The sequence below is a fragment of the Tamandua tetradactyla genome, chromosome 3 (genome assembly GCF_023851605.1).
Source record: "Tamandua tetradactyla isolate mTamTet1 chromosome 3, mTamTet1.pri, whole genome shotgun sequence".
NCBI classification, from domain to species: domain Eukaryota; kingdom Metazoa; phylum Chordata; class Mammalia; order Pilosa; family Myrmecophagidae; genus Tamandua; species Tamandua tetradactyla.
The window spans coordinates 100,630,445-100,652,884 of NC_135329.1; the positions used below are offsets into that span (position 1 = coordinate 100,630,445).

Here is a 22,440-nt window from a genome sequence, read left to right on the forward strand (position 1 = left end):
TCTGACAGAGGAGCCCAAGCACACCCAGTAACCAGCCTTCAGAGAAGTATTAATTATCCTGTCAATGCCTTAACTGGGATATTTTCACGACCTTAGAACTGTAAATTTGCAAGCTAATAAATTCCCATTATTAAAAGTCAGTCCATTTCTGGTATATCTGGTAGCTTTACTACACTGAAACAAATGTGGAGACAGAATTTACCATGTACATCTTTCTACCGTCCAGATGCAAACCAGCCATCCTGAAGGAAATAGGGACCCTGAGTAGGTTTATTATTTAATGGTCTTTTAAACCAGTTTTCTTTAAATGTTTATTCAACACTTATTTAGAAAATGAGAAAACAATGGTTTTCTATTATACAAATTATATAGCTAATTTAAATATAGAATATAAATCAGATTCTATCCAGGAAAATTTTTCAGAAACCTGAGAAACAGAAAAAAAAAAGTTCCTCTATTTCATTTCTACCTGAAAACATTTGGCAAAAGCTTTCCTGATTTTCCACAGTTTCTATTTTTTCTTTTGTAATTTCTCAAATAATTAAACTATTTGTTGTTTTAAATGTATACACTAAGTAAATCACCTATTCCTAGTAAATGACACTATGTGGTATAGAATTTCAATGAACTCTAACAGACTCTGATTACACTGTGCAGCTACAGATTTGTGGCACAGGTAAAGGATTTTGTGCAGCTACAGATTTGTGGCACCGCCTAAACTGGAGTTTTAAGAATTTGAACAGAAAGACATAAGAACTGAACACAGTTGCTGGTATGTGTTTGAACCAAACATTTACATCCAGTCAAGGTTAGAGTCTGTGTCATGTAAGCCAAAGTTTCTCATGAGTTAAATTAATTGCAAAGCAGAGAAACTGTGCTTGAGAAAGCTGGCCTGGAAAAAAGGGAAAGAAAATGGAGCAAATTTACAGAGAAAGCCTGAGATGGGACTTCATAGAACCCCAGGAAAAATGGAGGGAACAGTTTCAATTACTGACTTTCCAGTTCCTGTCACTCTGAAGGTAAACAAAGTAAGGCCTGTTATTTCTTTAAAACAACTATGTCCATCCTAATCATTCCTTTACCTCGAACTAGTTTGAGTTCAAGTAAGCCTCAGGTACTGATAAGGTACTGATAACCAATGGACCTTTTCTAATTTCTGTTTCTGTGTGTGTGTATGTGCGTGTATGTGCATTTATGTGTATATGTACATGTGTGACTGTGTATGTGCACACATGTGTGCATGTGTATGTGTGCATGTGCATGTGGTGTATGTGTGTATGTACATACATGTATGTGTGTGTATGTGTGTGTGCCTACATGTGTGCATGTGTATGTTTATGTGGATGTGGTATGTGCGTGTGTGTACATGCATGTATGTGTATGTATATGTGTACATGTGTATTGCCTACATGCGTGCATGTGTATGTTTATGTGTATATGTGCATGAGGATGTGGTATATGCGTGTGCCCATGTATGTCTTGGGGATTTCAGAGGAGAGCTTGGGAATCACTTCAAGGAAGAGAGTTCCCCAAGAGGTCTCCTAAGTCTTTGAAACAAATCAGCCAAAGTGTTAAGGAATACAGAGACATTGATTGAGCACTTACTGAGCATGGCTGAGTGTCAGGTACTGATGCTGGTCTTCACTCACCGGTGGTACCAGAAGCCAGGCCGCTCTCCTCAGCAGTAGTTAGTAACGGAAGGAAGAGTTTGCTCGCTGATGGTTCTGAGGCTGACAGGAAGACTTTAGAGTGTGGCTGCAAGTGTATGACGACCAAAACAGAAATCATGCTGATGGTGTGCGAGGGTTGTACGTAATTTATGAACTTCCAGTACAATGTCCTCAGAAGACAAATGGGGAAAGCAGTTCAATTTCGGTGCTCAGTCTTCCTCAACTGGCTGTTACATACAGGCAATACCAGAAAGATGGAAAAATTACTCAGAATCATATAAGCCCCATGCTACTGCCCAGTTATCAAAACCCTGCAAATGTCAGCCCTAAATCGTACTTTTTCTGGAACACTAGTTATACCATGCTCCAGGGTTTTGAGATCAACAACTATAATGAAAGATGCAGATATACTCAATGGCAATTATGTAGGTTAAAGACATTTGGTGTGATCGAGGGGAAAAGTACTCTTGGTGGGGTGGAGAGTGAAGGCATACTAAAATTGCCACCAACCTTCCAAGGATTTGAGATTCTTCTTAGGAAAGGTAGGACAACTATGCAACCCCACCTGAGTTCTGTAGACTAGATGCACAGGCCTCCACGTTAAGTCAAAGGAAAATACATAACCTCGCTAAGTTACTAGAAATAGGATCACCAATACTGTTGTAAGTATAACGTCTATTCAAAATATAAACAAAACTTTAGTAGTTATTCCAAATGAGAAAAATAGCTTCAGTATGTTATCAATTCCCGTGAGACACAAAGTTTCAAATCAATAAACAGTACAATCTGACTTCTGCCTTGGTGAATGAGGCCCAAGAACTAGAACTCTTTCTGAAAATCAAGAAAATACTTCCATTGTACCAAAGCTGACACTGTTTCTGTAAAATCTGACCCTAATAGGGAAAACATTGGCAACTGAAAAGTTGTTTCCTGTGTCCTATTTCATTGCCTTCCTCTTGTCTTAACTATATATTACTCTTTGGGGCAGGCAGTTAGACAGGGAATAGATTGTTTAGCTTTGCAATAAAACATATCCTTGAGAAGCATAAAGCTTCATTTTCAACACAGCGTGTTATAAATTAAATAGCCCCTCCACCCCAACTTTTAACAAACAGCCGGTCTTTAAAATTTGAAAACCAAAATTATTTTCTGTTTTAACCTATGAAAAGCAAGTATTTAGCTTTTAAATGGAATTTTTCCTGAATTCTTTATAAACTACTGAAAATTGATATTTATAGTGTAAGTTCACTAGTTCTCCATCAAGCTAATTCAGGCTGGATAATTCCTTTCAGATGACAGCAAGCGTTGCGCTCCTCAGTTCCTTTTACAATTAATACCAAGATACAAATATATTCCGATCTATGTCAGAGGGAGAAGAATTGCTGGGAAAAAGAGAAGGGGATACTATTATCAAATGAATTCTCTTATGTATTCCCCCACTAGAGGGAAAGATAAATTAAATGTGCAATAAAAATTTAATAGCAAACAGTGATTGCACTATAGGAGCCCAGATAGAAATAAGCATAATGGCATAATAAATTTTCTTTTGTGAGGAATGATTATGTGGAGATTTAAGCTTTGACAATTCTTGTAAATCTTATCTGTTTGTTAGCAATTAATAATATTAAATTGCTTCACATCTCCCTAGATAAATGTCAGCAACCTTTCTAATCATGGTTGAACAAATGCATTATCTAGTGCACCCATTACAGAATTTTCTAAAATTTCTAAAGTGTTTAATAGCACTGTTTCAAGGAGAAATAAGATGAATTGAATCTTTTGCTGCTGTTATAAATATGTCAACAAATATTTGTTAAGCCCTGTTTTGTGCTTAACAGAGTCAGCAAGCTGTCCATCAAAATCCATTTTTGACTTCTAGACTATAGAGTTGTACCTGGAAAATGGCTGTTCAGGAAAGGAGTACATCTTCTAGGCCTCCCTGCCTTTAGTGTGGCCATATGACCCATCTCTCCAATAAGACTGATCAGAAGTGATGCTGAATGTGTGAGCCAAGCTTTTAAGCAGGATGATGCTGAATGTATGAGCTATAGATCCTCTAGGTTCTTTCAGTTCATGCATTCTTTTTTTTTTCTTTTTTTTTTACATGGGCAGGCACCGGGAATTGAATCCAGGTCCTCTGACATGGCAGGCAAGCATTCTTGCCTGCTGAGCCACCGTGGCCCGCCCTCATGTATTCTTGATATGGGGAATGATGAAGTCCTAGGAATGGAGGGACAACATTGAAAGGAGCTGGGTCTCTAAATCTACATGTCAAGGAAAACTGTTGTGAACCAGGAACATGCCTTGTTTGAATGAGTAAGATAAAATTTCTATTGCATTTAAGCTGTTACGTATTTGTGAGCCTATCGATAATAGCATCTTGGCCCACCTGACTAATATAGTAGGTGTGCAAGACAAACAAAGTGAAAGGCATTGTATTTCTTAAAAATAGCTTTTTTTTTTCTGGATAAAGAGACAAAGAACACACTCTAGAAAAGTAAAATAGTACAAAAAAAAAAAAAACAATGTAATAGATAAAGAGATGCCAGAGACTAGTATAAGAGTAAATCCATAAACAATCGGAATTGATACTAAATCCTAAAGAGAAAACATAAATATTATTTAGAAAACTCCCATGCAAACAAATTACAAAAGAAAAGAAAAGAAAACTCCCATGCAGAAATAGTGGGTTCTTCTGGTAGGAGCAATAGTTCAAGACATACTGCTGACAATAATAACAAAATGTGTTTTTTTGCTCTTCTGAAAATTCTTCACTTGGATGAATGGGCCTAAAGTTCATGGTATCTTCCACCCTTTTTTAGAGGTACTGTATTTCTCATTTTCACTGATTTCAGGATCTCTGGATTGTGTGTAAATATAAGCTTAGTTTTTCTTGCAATGCCCACCTTTGTTTTCTTGCAATGCCTACCTGACAAGACCACTTACACTATTATTTTTAATACCTTCCCTAAAGCAACTTGTGAACAATCTTTTACCCTAATGTGAAAAGGTTCTTACTTTACAGATTCTCCTTCATTCAAATTTATAAATTATTGCTGAGAGAGTCAGTTCAGATTTCAGCCCAAATTAGAAGAGCTCCAGAAATTGGCACAATTTAGTCATATTAATTTTCAACAAATGTTTATCTTGTGCTATTATTTCCTAGACAGTAGGGACGCAATGATGAGATAAACAATATGATCGCTGACCTTTTGGTGCTTACATTATAGTGAGACTCCCTATAAAAGTGACAAAGTCAAGTCATTTACAGAAAAAATGGGATATATTTAGTCTGAAAGCCTGGAGATGATTCAATGTTAATCTGAGAGGTGTCTTCAAAGATTTGAAGTCATTTCCTCATGGTTTCTGTCCACTAATACATCCCAAGCAACTAGAACAGTACTTGACACACATGAGGTGCTCAAAAAGTGCTTCTGAATGAATGAGTAAATGAAAGAATGTTGTCCTGACTCTGAGAACTTGACTTAATTCCAAGCCTTTCTTGTTTGCAGCAGTGAGGAATGGTGCTTTATGGAGTGCACCACAGGTGCTTACTAGCCAGCTGTGTGACTGCAAAATAAATCACTTAACTTTTCTAACAACCTGGACCAATAGGTGAAAGCTATTATAAAAAGAAAGGTTTGGCCTCAATATAAAGAAGTAATTTCCAAAAATCAAAGTATTTAAACACAAAATGGTCTTGCTTTCTGAAGGAAATTAGTCACTGGAGTTGGTCAATCATAGTAGACTGGATGACCAATAGGTCATTTCTGGGTAGGAAATATTCAGATGTTGTCTATTCTTGAGAAAGGGCTTGAGTCATTATAAGGCTTTCATTGGGAACTTGGGGTGGTTTGTAGCAAAGGAGAACAAAGACTCTAGAAAAGCCAGGAGGTATGGTGGGAGAAAAACTACATAGGAAACCAGGATCCATCAATAGTCCATGAAGACTGGCCCAATTAATGAACTTAGGGGGTGGGACCTCATTGGAAACTTAGTCCTACGGATTGGGCAACCAAAGAAAGTGATGAGCTTGGAACGAAGTGACACCAAGCAGTCATCTCTGATTCCTGAATACAAGGCCTATATGGCAGTGAAACCCAGTGTGTTTGTTTGGGAAGAGAAAACCATGACTCTCCAAAGTACTGGGCAGTAATCCTGGTTGAAGCACTTGACCCTGAGTCTGGGAATTTAACTTAATTCTGTGCCCCAACAGGCAGAGGTAATAAGGAGTAGAGGGTCTTCTTACATGCTTATTAGCTGTGGGGAGGCTACTCTGAACCTCAAACTCATCAATGAAAGTGGGATAATAACATGGAGCTGGAAAAGTAGTTGAGATAATTAAATATAAGAATTGATTCTAAGTATGCAGTTTGCTTTCTGACTTATGCTAGGCACTTGATCCATGTGTTTCTCCTCTTTTCCCTTCTAACCATAAAATTATATAATTATATTTCCCCCAAGAGGCTTTGTAATCTTTTTGTTTTCATTTCTTATTGGGACCTTTAATTCATCATCTCAGAAAATCAAATGGCATTTACAGATCTCAGGAATTGGAACTTGTCATTGGCTTAGATCAAAGTGCATCTCCTTAAACTAAAATAAAGGCAAAACTAGGGTTGGTGCATGGGTGGCTCAGTGGTAAAATGCTTGCCTTTCATGCGGAAGACCGAGTTCAATTCCCGACCATGCACCCAAAGAAAAGGAAAAACAGGGCTTTTCCTAGCCCCCTTTGGAATCACAGTTTCCCAAATTGGTCATCTTGTAAACCCATCTGTTTTTTGCTATCTGCCTATTGATTTCACCCTATGTTAAGAGGTAGGATTCTGGAAGTACATTCGCATTTGAAGGGTGTTCTCTAAACTGTATCTGAACCACTTATAGTTAATGTAGCATCCTAGCAAGAATAAATACATATTTTTACATTCAATCCAGCATGTAGCAGAAAACTTGAAGCTACATGTGTTCCTCCCTACATCCAGAAAATGTCTCATTACACAACCACATTTCCCTTCTTGCCAGGAGTCACTAGGCTTGCAACAAATAAAAATGATCAGCATTACCATAATCAAAACAGAACTTCCTCTGATCTTCAGTTTTCAAGCTCCCTTCAAGCCAAAATACATATATATGGCCATAGACACATCTCTCCCAGATAGTCCATTCCCATAGGAATGAGGGTAAAAGGTCCTAATGCATTTTGAATTCACAAAACATCTTTTTTTATATTGTGAACAGCTGATTTATATGTGAGTCCAAAAATTCAAGAGAATCTGATATCTCTCCTGCATAGCATGGTTATGTTTTTTAAAGAATCTTGTTCTAAAAAATCCCACCCCATCTCACAGACATGGTTAGGCTCCTTAGTTGAGTATTTCCAGCTATAAGTGCTTCCTTATTTTCATATCTGAAAATGGTCTAATTCAATCTGTTAGTGCATTTTGCTTTATAAAGAGTTTATCTAGAGTACACAAAACCAAATACTCATGTTTTCCCCTTCAAATTAGAAAACGATCATTAATGCCTATAATAATTTTCTCAGGCTACTTGAAACCAAACCCATAATTATAAATCCTTCCAGGGTATTAGATCTCAATTGTTTATCATTATCTATTTTGTTTTATAATTCCGTGATATCTGGGTAAGTCATTTGTTTTCAATATACTTCAGCATGAATTAGAGTTTCTTTTTTTCTTTTTAGATAGAAACACATGAAGAGAGGGGCAGAGGAAGGGCCAAGAAATATAAAACAACTTGGAAAATTCCTTAAATACAGAGCACTAGGGGGTGAAAGGGTAGTTCAGTAGTAAAATTCTCAACTACCATGTGGGAGACCTGGGTTTGATTCCTGGTCTATGCACTCCCCCCACCCCAAAAATAAAAAATTCAGTAAATGGTGCTGCAACAATGGGGTACATGGAAAATAATGCAATGTGACCCCACCATACAGCATACAAAAACAAACAACAATAACAACAAAAACAGAGCACCAGAGAGAGATATGGTATTTAAGAGCAAACTTGAGGAAAAGAAGAAAATGATAGGCATGAAAAGTACATGTATTTTTCCATCTAGGTGGTTAGAAGTGGCCCAAGGAGAAGGTTAAATATTACAGAAAGCTTTTTTTTTTTTTAATGGATAACAGGATATTTCTAACTTGAAGTTTTAGGGTTTAATTCCTGGTGAGCAGTTAGTTTAGGATTTTGGGTAATTTTCCCCTAAAAATCAGAATTTTCTGAATTTCCCAACAGAATTTAATCCTTAGAAATAGCTGATTTCAGGAAGTCTAACAGAATGGAATTGAAAAGAGCAGATCTTTGCATAAAACCTTGTCAAGCCTTCCATGAGCACCTGTAAATTATGGTTCTGTTTGGAACTGCACCCCAAATTCCTCAAGTTGTGCTGAAATCCTGGTTGAAAAAGAATCTGGGCATACAAGGACTTGCTGGATATTGACATCAATGGGCTACTGAGCGTAATTTATCAACTGAAGGGGAAAGAGGCTTCAGGTGGGAACATGGAAGCTCCTGCTGAAGCAGGATATGCAGTTCTGTAAAGAAGGGTGGAGGGTTGTCCTGATGGAATAAGGTTTTGAAAGCCTAAAACAGTATATACTCATTGAGTCGAATAGTAATCTAAATGTTAAAAACAAACTAGGCACCCAGAAGATTGAAGACAAGAAAACAAGTGATGCAGTGAGGGGGAACTGGAAGAACTGGTTCAGAAGATAATTCTGCAGGGCACCAATAGTCATCTTAGGACCTTTCCTTGGATTTATAGAGACTAGCACAAATAGGCAGAAATGACATGTGCATATGACAATTATTGCTACTATGTTTTATTGTTATTCCCTCCCTTTTATTGCATCCTGCCTAATAGGACCTGAGGAAAGTGGATGCATGGTTGTCACAGAGGACTGTGAGAAATGACGGATGGAAAGACACCAAGAGTTGTAGTTAAAGGATATAAAAAAATTTCTTTGTGGGCCAAAATATGAAAACTTACAGAGCTAGTTACACTGGCAGAAGGCAAGAGAGCATGTTCCCAGATGGAGGTACGAGTTTCCTAGGTCCACAAGTCTCATGTGTAGATGCAGGCACTAGCCACACAAGATACGGCTATTTTGCCAAATTCGAGGAGCTCACATTTGGTGTTGGGTGGCCTAAAAAGGAAACCAAAGGGTGAAAGAAACATCCAAAGATATCTCCAAATAGAATGTTCTCCAGAAGGAATCATTTCCAAGGCCTTTACTGATTTCTAATATCCCCATCTGATCTACGCAAGCTGATAGATGGAGACCTGATTATGCCATCTACTTTCCACCCAATATAAAGGGTGAGGCAGGAGCTAGAGCTAGTGAAAGCACTACTAACCATGGGTCCTATTTGGATCAGACATGAGGATCCTTGCATAACACTTAAAATAAATGCTACATTGGACTTCTATCTCACACCATATACAAAAACTAACTCAAATATACCAAAGACTTAAATATAAGAACTCAAACTATAAAGCTCTTAGGAGACAATAGGGAAATATTTTGAGGACCTTGTATTAGGCAATGATTTCTTAGACTTTACATCAAAAGCACAAGTAACAACAAATATATATATATATATATATATATATATATATATATATATATGACTTCAAAATTAATAAGATTTGTGCATCAAGTACAATATCAAGAAAGTGAAAAGACAACCTACAGAATGGGAGAAAATATTTGGAAAATACATATCTGATAAGAGTTTAAAATACAGAATATAAAAATAATCCCTATAACTCACAACAACAAAAACAATTAAAAAATGAATTCATCCAGCTAAAATGCATTCACATACATACTGGTAAACAAATATCACGTGTGTGAGATATGTTGTTTATTTAATCTATGGCAACGATTAGTACACATGCATTTCTGTGGCCTGGGTCTAAAGTTCAGGAATCATTCTACTAGATTAGGAAGCCAAAGATCAGGTTCTAATCCTGGCACCAGTGCTGCTAGTAGAGAAATCCACTTTAGAGGATTTACCTCTCTGGAATGACTTTCTTTATCTATAAAATAAGGCTATTGCACTGGGTTGAGGCTTCTTCAAGTTTTCCCATCTGCCTCTGAATCATCTGGGATATTTAGTGAAAAGTAAACTTTCCTAGATCCTTCTCAGAAGTGGGTTCAGAATCTTTTGAGAAGAGACCCAGAATTCTTCCCATTTAACAAGTTTCCACAGTGGCACTGAAAGATACTCAATTTTGAGAGCCACTTGTTCCAGCTAGTTTCTGAGCTCCTTTCCATCTGTGACAATACATGAGAACAAAGACAGAACAAACATCTCTATCAAGCTCACTTGACTATATGAACAAGGTAAATTCAAGCACTTTTGCCTGAATGTGTTGTTTCCTTCACAATGCTTTATATCAAGCAATTAAGTTATAAAGCATGAAAAATACTAAGGCATAGTTGAAGGACCCCAGGATTCCAAGCCAATTTAACCTGGGTTCAAATCCTGCCTCAGCCATGTTCCAACTCTCTTCCATCATCAAATCCCCATACTCCATTCCCTCGCATGTCAAGTTTGTATGATGATAACAATTCCTATATCTTTGCCAATATGATCTCACAGTTTTCTATAGAAATAGATCTTAGAAGAGGCAGTCTCTGAGGAAGTGTAGAGGTGGGGTGGGATATGCATTTGATTCGGAAACTCCATTTGCCTACCAAGGTCTGTGTTAGGCAGCTTTGACAAAGGTAGAGTGGAGGTGTACTGATGGAGACTACACATAAGTTTAATATGAGGATTAATAAGAAAACATAGATTTTACATAGCAGAATGTTTGACACATAAGTAAAGATCAAGGAACATCAGGTCTCATTATTAAGTTGAACCATATGAAACTTGGTATTTAACTATTTTTTACTTTCAAAACTGGCAAAATCTCACATGCCATACAATTTACCATTTAAAGTATACAATTCAATATTTTTAAAGTATATTTGCAGAGTTTTGATGTGTTTGAGTTCTTTTTAAAATTTATAATAAAATTAGTTTGCATTTTTAAAAAGGCAATTTCATATAGTTTCAACATAATGTAAATTAATACTGGAATCTCAATATGACACAATTAGTCCATTCCACCCCAAATTATTCAACTCTTTCTCAAGTAACAAAAGTGGGATTATTATGGAAAATCAATGAAAAAGATACGGATTTTTCTTTTTTTTATAGTGATTTTTTTCATCAATGAAAATTCTAAGGCTTCACCTCAAATCACGCTGTAATCATTTTTCTAAGTAATGATACGATTAAAAGTGAGGCAGCAGGTGGGAATTTTGATACAAAATACCCAGAAGGAAGTCAGATGAGGGATTTTATGCCTTGTCCTAGATATTATTATAACAGGCTATCCTTCTTGTAGAACACACCCTGTTCAGTCACTTTAATTATGACCTGAAAGTCTCCTGATCAGGTGTTATATGGCTTATTGACTCCATTAGTGCTTAAAAAGTTTCAGAATCTCTTCTCTGTTGATAATGGATAGCACAGTATTACTTTTCCTTTAGGAACAATCTGATAAACAACAAAAGTGAAATGGGGTGTCAAAATAATTAATGGTCATAACTGAGCTATTAATATTATGTTACTAACCAGATGAGATATCAATCTAATTTGCTAATTTAACATTCATGTTTTATCTAATAGCCAAAATGATGAATAGGTAGTTTTGACTTTCATATGTTGATACTTCATGTGTTTAAAAAAAATACCATAGTGTGTTCCTCCCCCGTACTGTAAGCCAGCCTATGCTCCCATTGTGGGTCATTGGCCCTGGTCCAGAGACAGCAGAGTAACCGCATGCAAGTACATGGACGCTTATATGTTGGTGCCAACCTATTGGGCGGCAGCCTGACAGACTGAACCTGGAAGCTCATCTCCTGCTCTCCCTCCTAGAACTTGCCCAGCTGACAGAAGGAAGCAGTCCTTTGATTACTAAAGCAGTACAAGAAACAATTAAGTCAAAGTGGCAAAAGGCAAAGGCTTACCTCTTTTAAATCATAAAATAGAATCCTTGGGAGGCAGAAATTGTCTATCTCATAAGGAACAGAGGACACATTTGAATTCCTTTAAATGGGAGAATTCCTAAGGACATGGACTAGAAAAAGCCCATTAAAAGACTAAGGCTTAGAAACATGGAGGATCAGTGCACTTCACATTTGCCTGGGGCTAATCTTCTTGATATGAAGGCTAAACTTTAAAGGAGAGCACAGCCAATGCAGAGCCAATTTGCAGAAGCTAAGACAGATATGACCGGATAGCACGCTATTTACAGGAAACTCACATTAAGTTTAAAGACACACAAGTAGATTGAAAATGAATGGAGGAAAAACATATATAACAAATAAATAGTAGCAAAAAAGAGCTGCAGTAGCCATACTAAAGTTAAATAAAGTAGACTTTAGGTCAAAACTGTCAGGAAAGACAAAGAATGTTACTGATAAAGGAGTCAATTCAACTAAAAAAAATATAACGATTAAAAATATATATGCAGGGCGGGTGTGCTGGTATGAAAGGATGTATGCACCCTAGAGAAGTCATGTTTTAATCCTAATCCCATTTTGTAAAGGCAGCCATTTCTTCTAATCCCTATTCAATATTGCACGTTTGCAACTGTAATTAGATCATCTCCCTGGAGATGTCACTCAATCAAGAGTAGTTGTTAGAAACTGGATTAGGTGGAGGCATGTCTCCACCCATTCGGGTGGATCTTGATTAGTTTACTGGAATACTATGAAAGAGGAAACATTTTGGAGAGAGATTCAGAGAAAACAGAAAATGTTGCAGCACCACAAAGCACAGAGTCCACCAGGCAGCACTTTGGAGATGAAGAAGGAAACTGCCTCCTGTGGAGCTTCATGAGACAGAAGCCATAAGAGAAAGCTAGCAGATGATGCTGTGTTCACCACGTGCCCTTCCAGCCGAGAAAGAAACGCTGACTGTTTTCACCAGGTGCCTTCTCACTTGAGAGAGAAACCCTGAATTTCATCCACCTTCTTGAACCAAGGTATCTTTCCTTGGATACCTTAGATGAGACATTTCCATAGATTTGTTTTAATTGGGGCATGTTCTTGACCTTAGAATTGTAAATTAGAAACTTATTAAATTCCCCTTTTTAAAACCCATTCCGTTCCCGGTATATTGCATTCTGACAGCTAGCAAACTAGAACAGCGGGTAACAGTGGCTCAGTGGCAGAGTTCTCACCTGCCATGCCAGAGACCCGGGTTCAATTCCCAGTGCCTGCCCATGCCAAAAAAAAAAAAAAACTATATATATATATATATATATATGCATCTAACAGCAGAACCCCAAAATATATGAAGAAAGTATTGATAGATTTGAAGGAATAAATGTTCTACATTAACAGGAGGAGACTTCAATGCACCACTTTCAATAATAATAGAATATCTTAACAGACGACCACTAATAAAATAGAAGACCTGAATGATACTAAAACCCAACTAGATCTAACTTATATAAATACTCCATCTAACAACAGCAGAATGCACATTCATCTCTAGTGCACATGGATTATTTTTCAGGGAAGTCCATATATGATATTATAAAACAAGTCTCAAGAAATTTTAAAAATATTGAAATCATATGATATATCTTCTCCAAACACCAAAAATGGAGCTAGAAATCAATAACAAAGGGAGAACTAGAAAACATACAAAACTTAGGAAATTAAACAGCACACTCTTAAATATACAGTGGATTAAAGAAGATATCACCAGGGAAATTAGGAATTATCTTCAGACAAATGGAATAAATACACAACATTCCAAAACTTAATAGTTTCAGCAAAGGCAGTGTTGAGAAGGAAATGTATAGCTCTAAATACTAATCATAAAAAGAAGAAAGTATCCACTGTTGGTGGGAATGTCAAAGGGTGCAACCACTGTGGAAGGCAGTTTGGCGGTTCCTCAAAAAGCTGAATATAGAATTGCCATACGACCCAGCAATACCATTGCTAGGTATCTACTCAAAGGACTTAAGGGCAAAGACACAAACGGACATTTGCACACCAATGTTTATAGCAGCATTATTTACAATTGCAAAGAGATGGAAACAGCCAAAATCTCCATCAACAGAAGAGTGGCTAAACAAACTGTGGTATATACATACGATGGAATATTATGCAGCTTTAAGACAAGATAAACTTATGAACCATGTAATAACATGGATGGACCTAGAGAATATTATGCTGAGTGAATCCAGCCAAAAACTAAAGGACAAATACTGTATGGTCCCACTGATGTGAAGGGACATTCGAGAATAAACTTGAAATATGTCATTGGTAACAGAGTTCAGCAGGAGTTAGAAACAGGGTAAGACAATGGGTAATTGAAGCTGAAGGGATACAGACTGTGCAACAGGACTAGATACAAAAACTCAAAAATGGACAGCACAATAATACCTAATTGTAAAGTAATCATGTTAAAACACTGAATGAAGCTGCATCTGAGCTATAGGTTTTTGTTTTGTTTTGTTTTGTTTTGTTTTGATTTTACTATTATTACTTTTATTTTTTTCTCTATATTAACATTCTATATCTTTTTCGGTTATGTTGCTAGTTCTTCTAAACCAATGCAAATGTACTAAGAAATGATGATCATGCATCTATGTGATGATGTTAAGAATTAATGATTGCATGTGTAGAATGGTATGATCTCTAAATGTTGGGTTAATTTCTTTTTTTCCGTTAATTAAAAAAAAAAAAAAAGAGAAGGGATAATTGGAGATGAAGGGATACAGACTGTACAACGGGACTGGATATAAAAACTCAGAAATGGACAGCACAATACTACCCAATTGTAATACAATTATGTTAAAACACTGAATGAAGCTGCATGTGAGGTATAGGTTTTTTGTTTTTGTTTTTTTTGTTTTTTTTTCTTTCTATTATTGTTTTAATTCTTATTCTGTTGTCTTTTTATTTCTTTTTCTAAATCGATGCAAATGTACTAAGAAATGATGAATATGCAACTATGTGATGTTATTAAGAATTACTGATTGTACATGTAGATTGGAATGATTTCTAATTGTTTTGTTAATTCTCTTTTTAATTAATAAAAAAAAAAAAAAAAAAAGAAGAAAGATCTCAAATCAGAGACTTAACCTCACAACCGGAGAACCTAGAAAAAGGAGAACAAGTAAAACCCAAAGTAAAGGAAAGCACAAGGATTAGAGCAGAGATAATAAAAAGCAAAAGACAGATTCAACAAAACCATAAGTTGGTTCTTTGAAAAATCTTTAGCTGGACTGATAAAAAAAGAGAGACTATGCAAATAACTAAAATCAGAAATGAACAGGGGAACATCCTACAAAAAGAAAAACAACTTTAAGAGGATACTATGAACAACGTACACAAACAAATTAGATATGCTAGATGAAACAGACACCTTCCTAGAAACACACAAACTATTTACACTGATTCACTAAGAAATAAAATACCTCAACAGAGCAATAAAAAGTAAGGAGACTGATGCAGAAATAGACCACCAAATCTACGGTCAACTGATTTTTGACAAGGCCCCCAAATCCTCTGAACTGGGACAAAAATAGTCTTTTTAATAATTTGGCATAGAAGAACTGCATCTCAATAGCCAAAAGAATGAAAGAAAACCCTTATCTTACACCCTACACAAAAATTAACTCAAAGTGGATCAAACACCTAAAAATACACTAGTACCACAAAGCTTCTAGAAGAAAATGTAGGAAACAGCTTCAAGACCTAGTAATAGGAGGTAGCTTCCTAAATTTTATACCCAAAGGACAAGCAACGAAAGAAAAAATAAATAAATGGTAACTTCTCAAAATCAAAAGCTTCTGCACCTTAAAAGACTTTGTCAAAAAGGTAGAGAGGCAGCAAAATCAATGAGACAAAATATTTAGAAATCACATATCAAAGGTTTGATTTCCTGTATATACAAAGAAATCATACAACTCAACAACAAAAGAACAAACAACTCAATTATAAAATAGTCTAAAGATATGAAGAGGAATTTTTCTAAAAAGCAAATACAGATGGCTCAAAAGCACATGAAGAGATGCTCATTTTCATTGGCTATAAGGGAAATGCAGATCAAGACTACAATGAGATACCACCTCACACCTATAAGAATGGCTGTTATTAAACAAATAGGAAACTATAAATGTTGGAGAGGATATGGAGAAACTGGGACACTGCTGGTGGGAATGTATAATGGTGCAGCCACTATGGAAGACTGTTTGGTATCTCCTTAGGAAATTAAATATTGAGTTGCCCTATGACCCAGCAATAGTACTACTTGGTGTATACACAGAAGAGCTGAAAGCAATGACACAAACAAACATCAATGTTCATAGCAGCATTATTCACAATTGCCAAAAGATGGAAACAAACCAAATACCCATCAACAAATGAGTGGATTAACAAAATGTGGTATATACATATGCTGGAGTATTGGCCAGCATAAAGATATAATCAGAGGCTTATATTACAGAATATAGGGGACTTAGAGATACACAGAAGCTAGAAATGGGTGAACATTTAGCTAATGAGGCTATACTCCAATGTAAAGGAACAGATGGAGTGAAGGTAGTTCTCTAGTGGGTCTATAAGTAATATTACCATATTGAAGATGAACAAGATTGAAAGGAGTTCTATAGACCTACATGTCCTACTTATTAACACTGAATATATGAATTCATTCATGTAAGAATTTCTTCAAAGATATGATTCTTGTACAAAGAGTGTTTAGGTCCAGAGTACAGGGGGAAACAGTTATTGCATGCTATGAGTTATGTTCAAAAGGAAACTGTATTAGTTAGGGTTCTCTAGAGAAACAGAATCAACAGGGAACACTTGCAAATGTAAAATTTATAAAAGTGTCTCATGTGACCGTAGGAACGCAGAGTCCAAAATCCACAGGGCAGGCTGTGAAGCCGACAACTCCGATGGATGGTCTGGATGAACTCCACAGGAGAGGCTCACCAGCCGAAGCAGGAATGCAACCTGTCTCCTCTGAATCCTCCTTTATAGGCTTCCCGTGATTAGATTTAGCATCACTAATTGTAGAAGACACTCCCCTTTGGCTGATTACAAATGGAATCAGCTGTGGATGCAGCTGACGTGATCATGACCTAATCCTATGAAATGTCCTCATTGCAACAGACAGGCCAGCACTTGCCCACTCAGATAAACAGGTACCACAACTTGGCCAAGTTGACACATGTCCCTAACCATGACAGAAACTATCAGCATTACCACAGCAAAAGCAGAGGTAAATAATGGGGGGAGGGACAAGATTTAAGAGGAGGCTTAGAGTTCCTATTTGGTGAGGATGTGTTTATTAGTTTTCTTTCTCTTGGGAACAATGAAATTGTCTAAGATCGAGAATGTTGATGTACTGTGGACTTTGGGCCCTATACATGATGTCCAATGAATGCAGGTGGCTGAAGGATGCACTGACAGAGAAGTAGATTGGTGAACAATAGTGAATACTTAAGATCGAAGGTTGGGCTGCTACAAAAAGGAACAAAGTTGTGAGGCATGCAATGATGTGAACAAACATGTGGGACATTTGGTGAGACAAAATAAACCAGAAACAAAAGAGCAAGAATGGTATGGTCACCTTTAGAAAATGCTTATAAGAAAACAGGGCCTAGATTGAAAGCTTTTAAAGTACACACATTAAGTCTGGAATGGTGATTATTTCTGGATTTTGAAAGGCTGTTATATATCTATAACCTGATATTTAGAGATAAAAATGAAGCTGAACAGGTTGAGGTTAAAGTATTCAGGACACAGGGGTAAGGAAGACAGTGTCTATATTTTGGAACTACACATATTCTTTGAGACCAATGGAAGAAAGGTTTATTTGGTCTGGAACTGAAATTTTCTGTATTGCGTAATAATTCAAACTATCTGTATAGCTCATTTGAACAATTGAAACACAGGGAGCCCAGAATAAGAAAGAGGTCCCTTAATCCAGTATAGATTATCATAATGCTTGGATACATCCTTGAGTATATTAAGCAGATAATAAAAAACTATTGGCAAAGTCCCCTGAGGGTTGGGAGAAAGAATATGGAACTATTAAACCTTACCATCAGGGAATATCCTGATACTGTGTCAAACTTTAGGGACACCCAAATCAATAGGCCATGCCCTCGATCATGAGGCTTACTCTTGTGAAGCTCGTGTAGGTAATGGAGAAGCTTAGTGTTCCTATAGGCATGCCTAAGAGTTACTTCTGGGGGACCTCTCATGTTGCTCAGATGTGGTCTCACTCTCTCTAAGCCCAACTCTGCAAGTAAAATCATTGCCCTCCCCCTTACATGGGACATAATATCCAGGGGTGAAAATATCCCTGACAATGTGGGAGATGATTCCCAGGGATGAGTCCAGACCTGGCACTGTGGGATCAACAATTCCATCCTGACCATAAGGGGGAAAAGAAGTGTAACTAATAAAGTATCAGTGACAGAGAGAGTTCAGATAGAGTTGAGAGGCTACTCTGGAGGTTGCTCTTACACAAGCTTCAGGTAGACCTTGCTACCCATCATAACCTACCAACCCTAACCAGGACCACTCCAGCCAATCCTAAAGAACAGCTAGGGCAATATATAAGATTCCACGAGGATTCCAGGCACTACAGTAACTTTCTAGAAATCTACAATCTCCATCTCCAGGTGGTCCTGGTCCAGATAAGTCCTGAAACCTAGCCCAGCCTCTCTAGAACATCAGATAGTTCCATTTCCCTTCCCCATATTAGTGACAAACCCTTCCAATATGAAATATTTAGAATTGCCATAACCCCAACATCCCTAAAGAGAAGGATGGAAAGATCAAAGATGATGGTGAAAGTTCTATAGAGAAGACAGGATTTAACAAATGAATATGAATGCTGAATCATTAAATTGATATCTCTTTTAGTCTACCATATTTTAGAACAGCTAGAAGTAAAAACCTAAAATTGTGGAATTGCAACCCATGTAAAACTCTGAAATATGTTCTACAACTAATTGTGGTGCTGTGCTTTGAAATTTATGGCTTTTTGTATATATGCTATTTTTTACAAAAAGTAAGGAAAAATAGTCAATTGTGATGATAAAAAAAATATTTAAGCTCTGTAGCCTCCTACATTCTGGAACAGCTAGAAGGAAAAATATGAGAGGATCATATGGTAGCCATGACAAATTCTGGGATCTGTCCTGTAACTACTTGTTGAAGAGTGCTTTGAAAACTTTTGCTTTTTTATTTCTTTGCTTTGTATATATATTATACTATGCAATGAAAAAAGTTAAAAATCAACAACAACAAAAATAAATAAATGATTTAACTACCAGGGATGAGCCTGGCCCTGGCACTGTGGGATCAATGATGCCATCCTAACCAAAAAAAAGAGAAAGAAGTGTAACAAATAAGGTATCAGTGGCTGAGAGTTTAAATGGAGTCAAAAGGCTACTCTGGAGGTCACTCTTATGAATGCTTCAGTTAGACATTGCTACCTCTCATAACTTGCCAAACCCCAACCAAGATCATTCCTGCCAATCCCAAAGAAAACCTAGGGCAATATTTAAGATTCTACAAAGGTTTCATGCACTAGGTTAACTCTCCAAAAGCTACAACTTCCAGATGGGTCCCTTGACCAGACAAGTCCTGAAACTTAGAGGACCCAGCCTCTCCAGAACATCAACTAGTTCCATCCTCCTATTCCATATTATTGACAGCCTCCTCCAACATGAAAAAGTTAGAATGGCAATAGCCCAAATACCCCTAAAGAGTGGGAGAAAGATCTAAGATGATGGTAGAGTTATACAGAGAAGGTTGGGTTTAACAAATAAGTATGATTCCTGAATCATTATACTGATATTTCCTTTAGCCCCTACTACCTTAGAGCAACTCGGTACTACTTTACCAAACTTTAAAATCTGTTCTATAACTACTTGTTAAAAGATACTTGGAAATATACTACTTTTTTGTATATATGTTATATTTCACAATTTTAAAAAATGTTTTAAAAAAGTAAGTGATTTAAAAGAAGAGAAATGAGAGGGGTGAAGTAGCCATAAAGATATTAAAATTATTAAAATTATTTTCAATTTCTAGTTAAAAAAAAAAGGAGACTGAATCATTAATCCAAAACTTCCCAACAAAGAAAAGACCAGGCCCAGACGGCTCCACTGGTGAATTTTACCAAACATTCTAAGAATTAACACCAACCCTGCTCAAAGTCTTCCAAAACACTGAAAATGAGAGTGCCCTTTCAAACTCATTCTATGAGACCAACATCACCCTAATAACAAAGCCACATAAAGACACCACAAGAAAAGAAAATTAAGTGCAATGTCCCTTATGAATATAGATGAAAAATTCTCAAAAACAAAAACATACCAGCAAACAGACTCCAACATTTTACTGAAAGAATTATATACCATGAACAAGGGAGATTTATATCAGGTATGAAAATATAGTACAACTTAAGCAAATCAGTTAATATATTACACCACATTGTGGAACAAAGGTAAAAAAAAAACAAAAAAAAACCCACATATCCTGAATGATGCAGAAAAGGAATGTCATAAAATTCAGCACCACTTCTTCATAAAAGCATTTAGAAAACTAGGAATATAAGGACATTTCCTGAACATCAAATTAAGGGCATATATATTTAAAAAACCATAGCAACATCATATTCAATGGTGGAAGACTGAAGTCTTTCCCCCTAAGATCTGGAACAAGGGATATCCATTGTCACCACTGTTATTCAATAATATGCTAGTTCTAACCAGAGCAATTAGGTAAGAAAAAGAAATAAAATGCATCCAAATTAGAAAGGAAAAGTTTACTTTCCCTATTTGCAGATATGGTCTTCTATAGAGAAAATAGTGAAAAATCACAACAAAGCAATTTGAGCTAATAAAAAAATTCAGCAAAGCGGTGGAAAACAAGATCAACACACACAGTACTGCTTCTATACACTAGTGTGCTGGTTTGAAAGGAAGTATGTCCCCTAAGAAAAGCCATGTTTTGATATAAATCCCATTTCATAAAGGTGGAATAATCTCTATTCAATACTGTATGTTTGAAACTGTAATGAGATCATCTCCCTGGGTGATGTGATTTAGTCAAGAGTGGTTGTTAAATTGGATGAGGTGATGACATGTCTCCACCCATTTGGGTGGGTCTTGATTGGTTTATTGGAGTCCTATAAAAGAGGAAATATTTTGGAGAATGAGAGATTCAGAGAGAGCAGAGAATGCTGCAGCACCACCAAGCAGAGTCCACCAGCCAGTGACCCTCGGAGATGAAGAAGGAAGACACCTCCTGGGGAGCTTCGTGAAACAGGAAGCCAGGAAAAGACGCTAGCAGATGACACCGTGTTCGCCATCTGCCCTTCCATCTGAGAGAGAAGCCCTGACTGTGTTTGCCACAAGCCTTCTCACTTGAGAGAGAAACCCTGAACTTCATCGGCCTTCTTGAATCAAGGTATCTTTCCCTGGATGCCTGTTTCTATAGATTTGTAATTGGGACATTTTCTCAGCCTTAGAACTGTAAACTAGCAACTCATTAAATTCCCCGTTTTAAAAGCCATTCCGTTTCTGGTATATTGCATCCCAGCAGCTAGCAAACTAGAACAACTAGTCACAATCTAAAGAGGAAATCCTGAAACAAATCCATTTACAATGGCAACTAAAAGATTAAATTATCTACAAATAAATTTAACCAAGGATGCAAAGGACTTTTACACAGAAAACTGCAAAACACCGCTGAAAGAAATTAAAGAAGACCTATATAGCTGGAAGGATATCCTGAGTTCATGGATTGGAAAACCAAATATCATTTAGATATCAATTCTATCCAAAGGGACTTACAGATTTAACATGATTCCAATTTAAACTTCAACAGCCATATTTGCAGAAATGGAAAAGCTAACCATCAAATTTATATGGAAGGGGGAGATGGTAGCTTAGTGAGGTGTGAAATTTAGTTTGTTCTCCAGAGCACTTAGTAAATAGCTAGAAATAGTACAAAACAATCGTTTGGGCTACATCAGTGACTGGACACACATCATGCCTCAGTCTGGACAAGCTGGACCAGGTGAGACCCACACGGAACTGCAAGTCCCCCAAGCCACAGACACTTTGCAGAAGAGGAAATACAAATGCTAAAAGGCACATGAAAAGATGTTCAACTTCACTTGCTATTAGGGAAATGCAAACCAAAACCATAATGAGATATCATCTGACACCCACTAGAAAGGCCATTATCAAAACAACACAACAAAAACAGAAAATGACAAGTGCTGAAGAGGATGTGGAAAAAGAAACACACTTATCCATGTCGGTGGGAATGTAAAATGGCACAACCATTGTGGAAGGCAGTTTGGTGGTTCCTCAGGAAGCTGAGTATAGAATTGCCATATGATCCTGCAATCCCAGTACTAGGTATCTATTCAGAAGACATGAAGGCAAGGACATAAATATACATTTTCATACCAATGTTTTTAGCAGTATTGTTTATGATCGCCAAGAGATGGAAACAGCCCAAATGTCCATCAACAGATGAGTGCATATACATACAATAGAATATTATGCAGCTGTAAGACAGAATAAAGTTATGAGGCATGTAACAACATGGATGGATGTTGAGGACATTATGCTGGGTGAAATTAGCTGGAAACAAAAGTTCAAATACTGTATGGCCTCACTAATAAGAACTAAC

General features: G+C 36.8%; 1 long non-coding RNA gene across 1 annotated transcript in view; it reads right to left on the reverse strand.

The window, feature by feature from the left end:
- Positions 1 to 1,749: 1,749 nt before the first annotated feature.
- LOC143676265 (uncharacterized) overlaps positions 1,750 to 22,440 on the reverse strand; it is a 45,924-nt gene continuing 25,233 nt past the window's right edge. The window contains exon 3 of the long non-coding RNA XR_013171962.1: positions 1,750 to 1,897. This is a non-coding gene — a long non-coding RNA (uncharacterized LOC143676265). The remainder of the gene's footprint in view (positions 1,898 to 22,440) is intronic.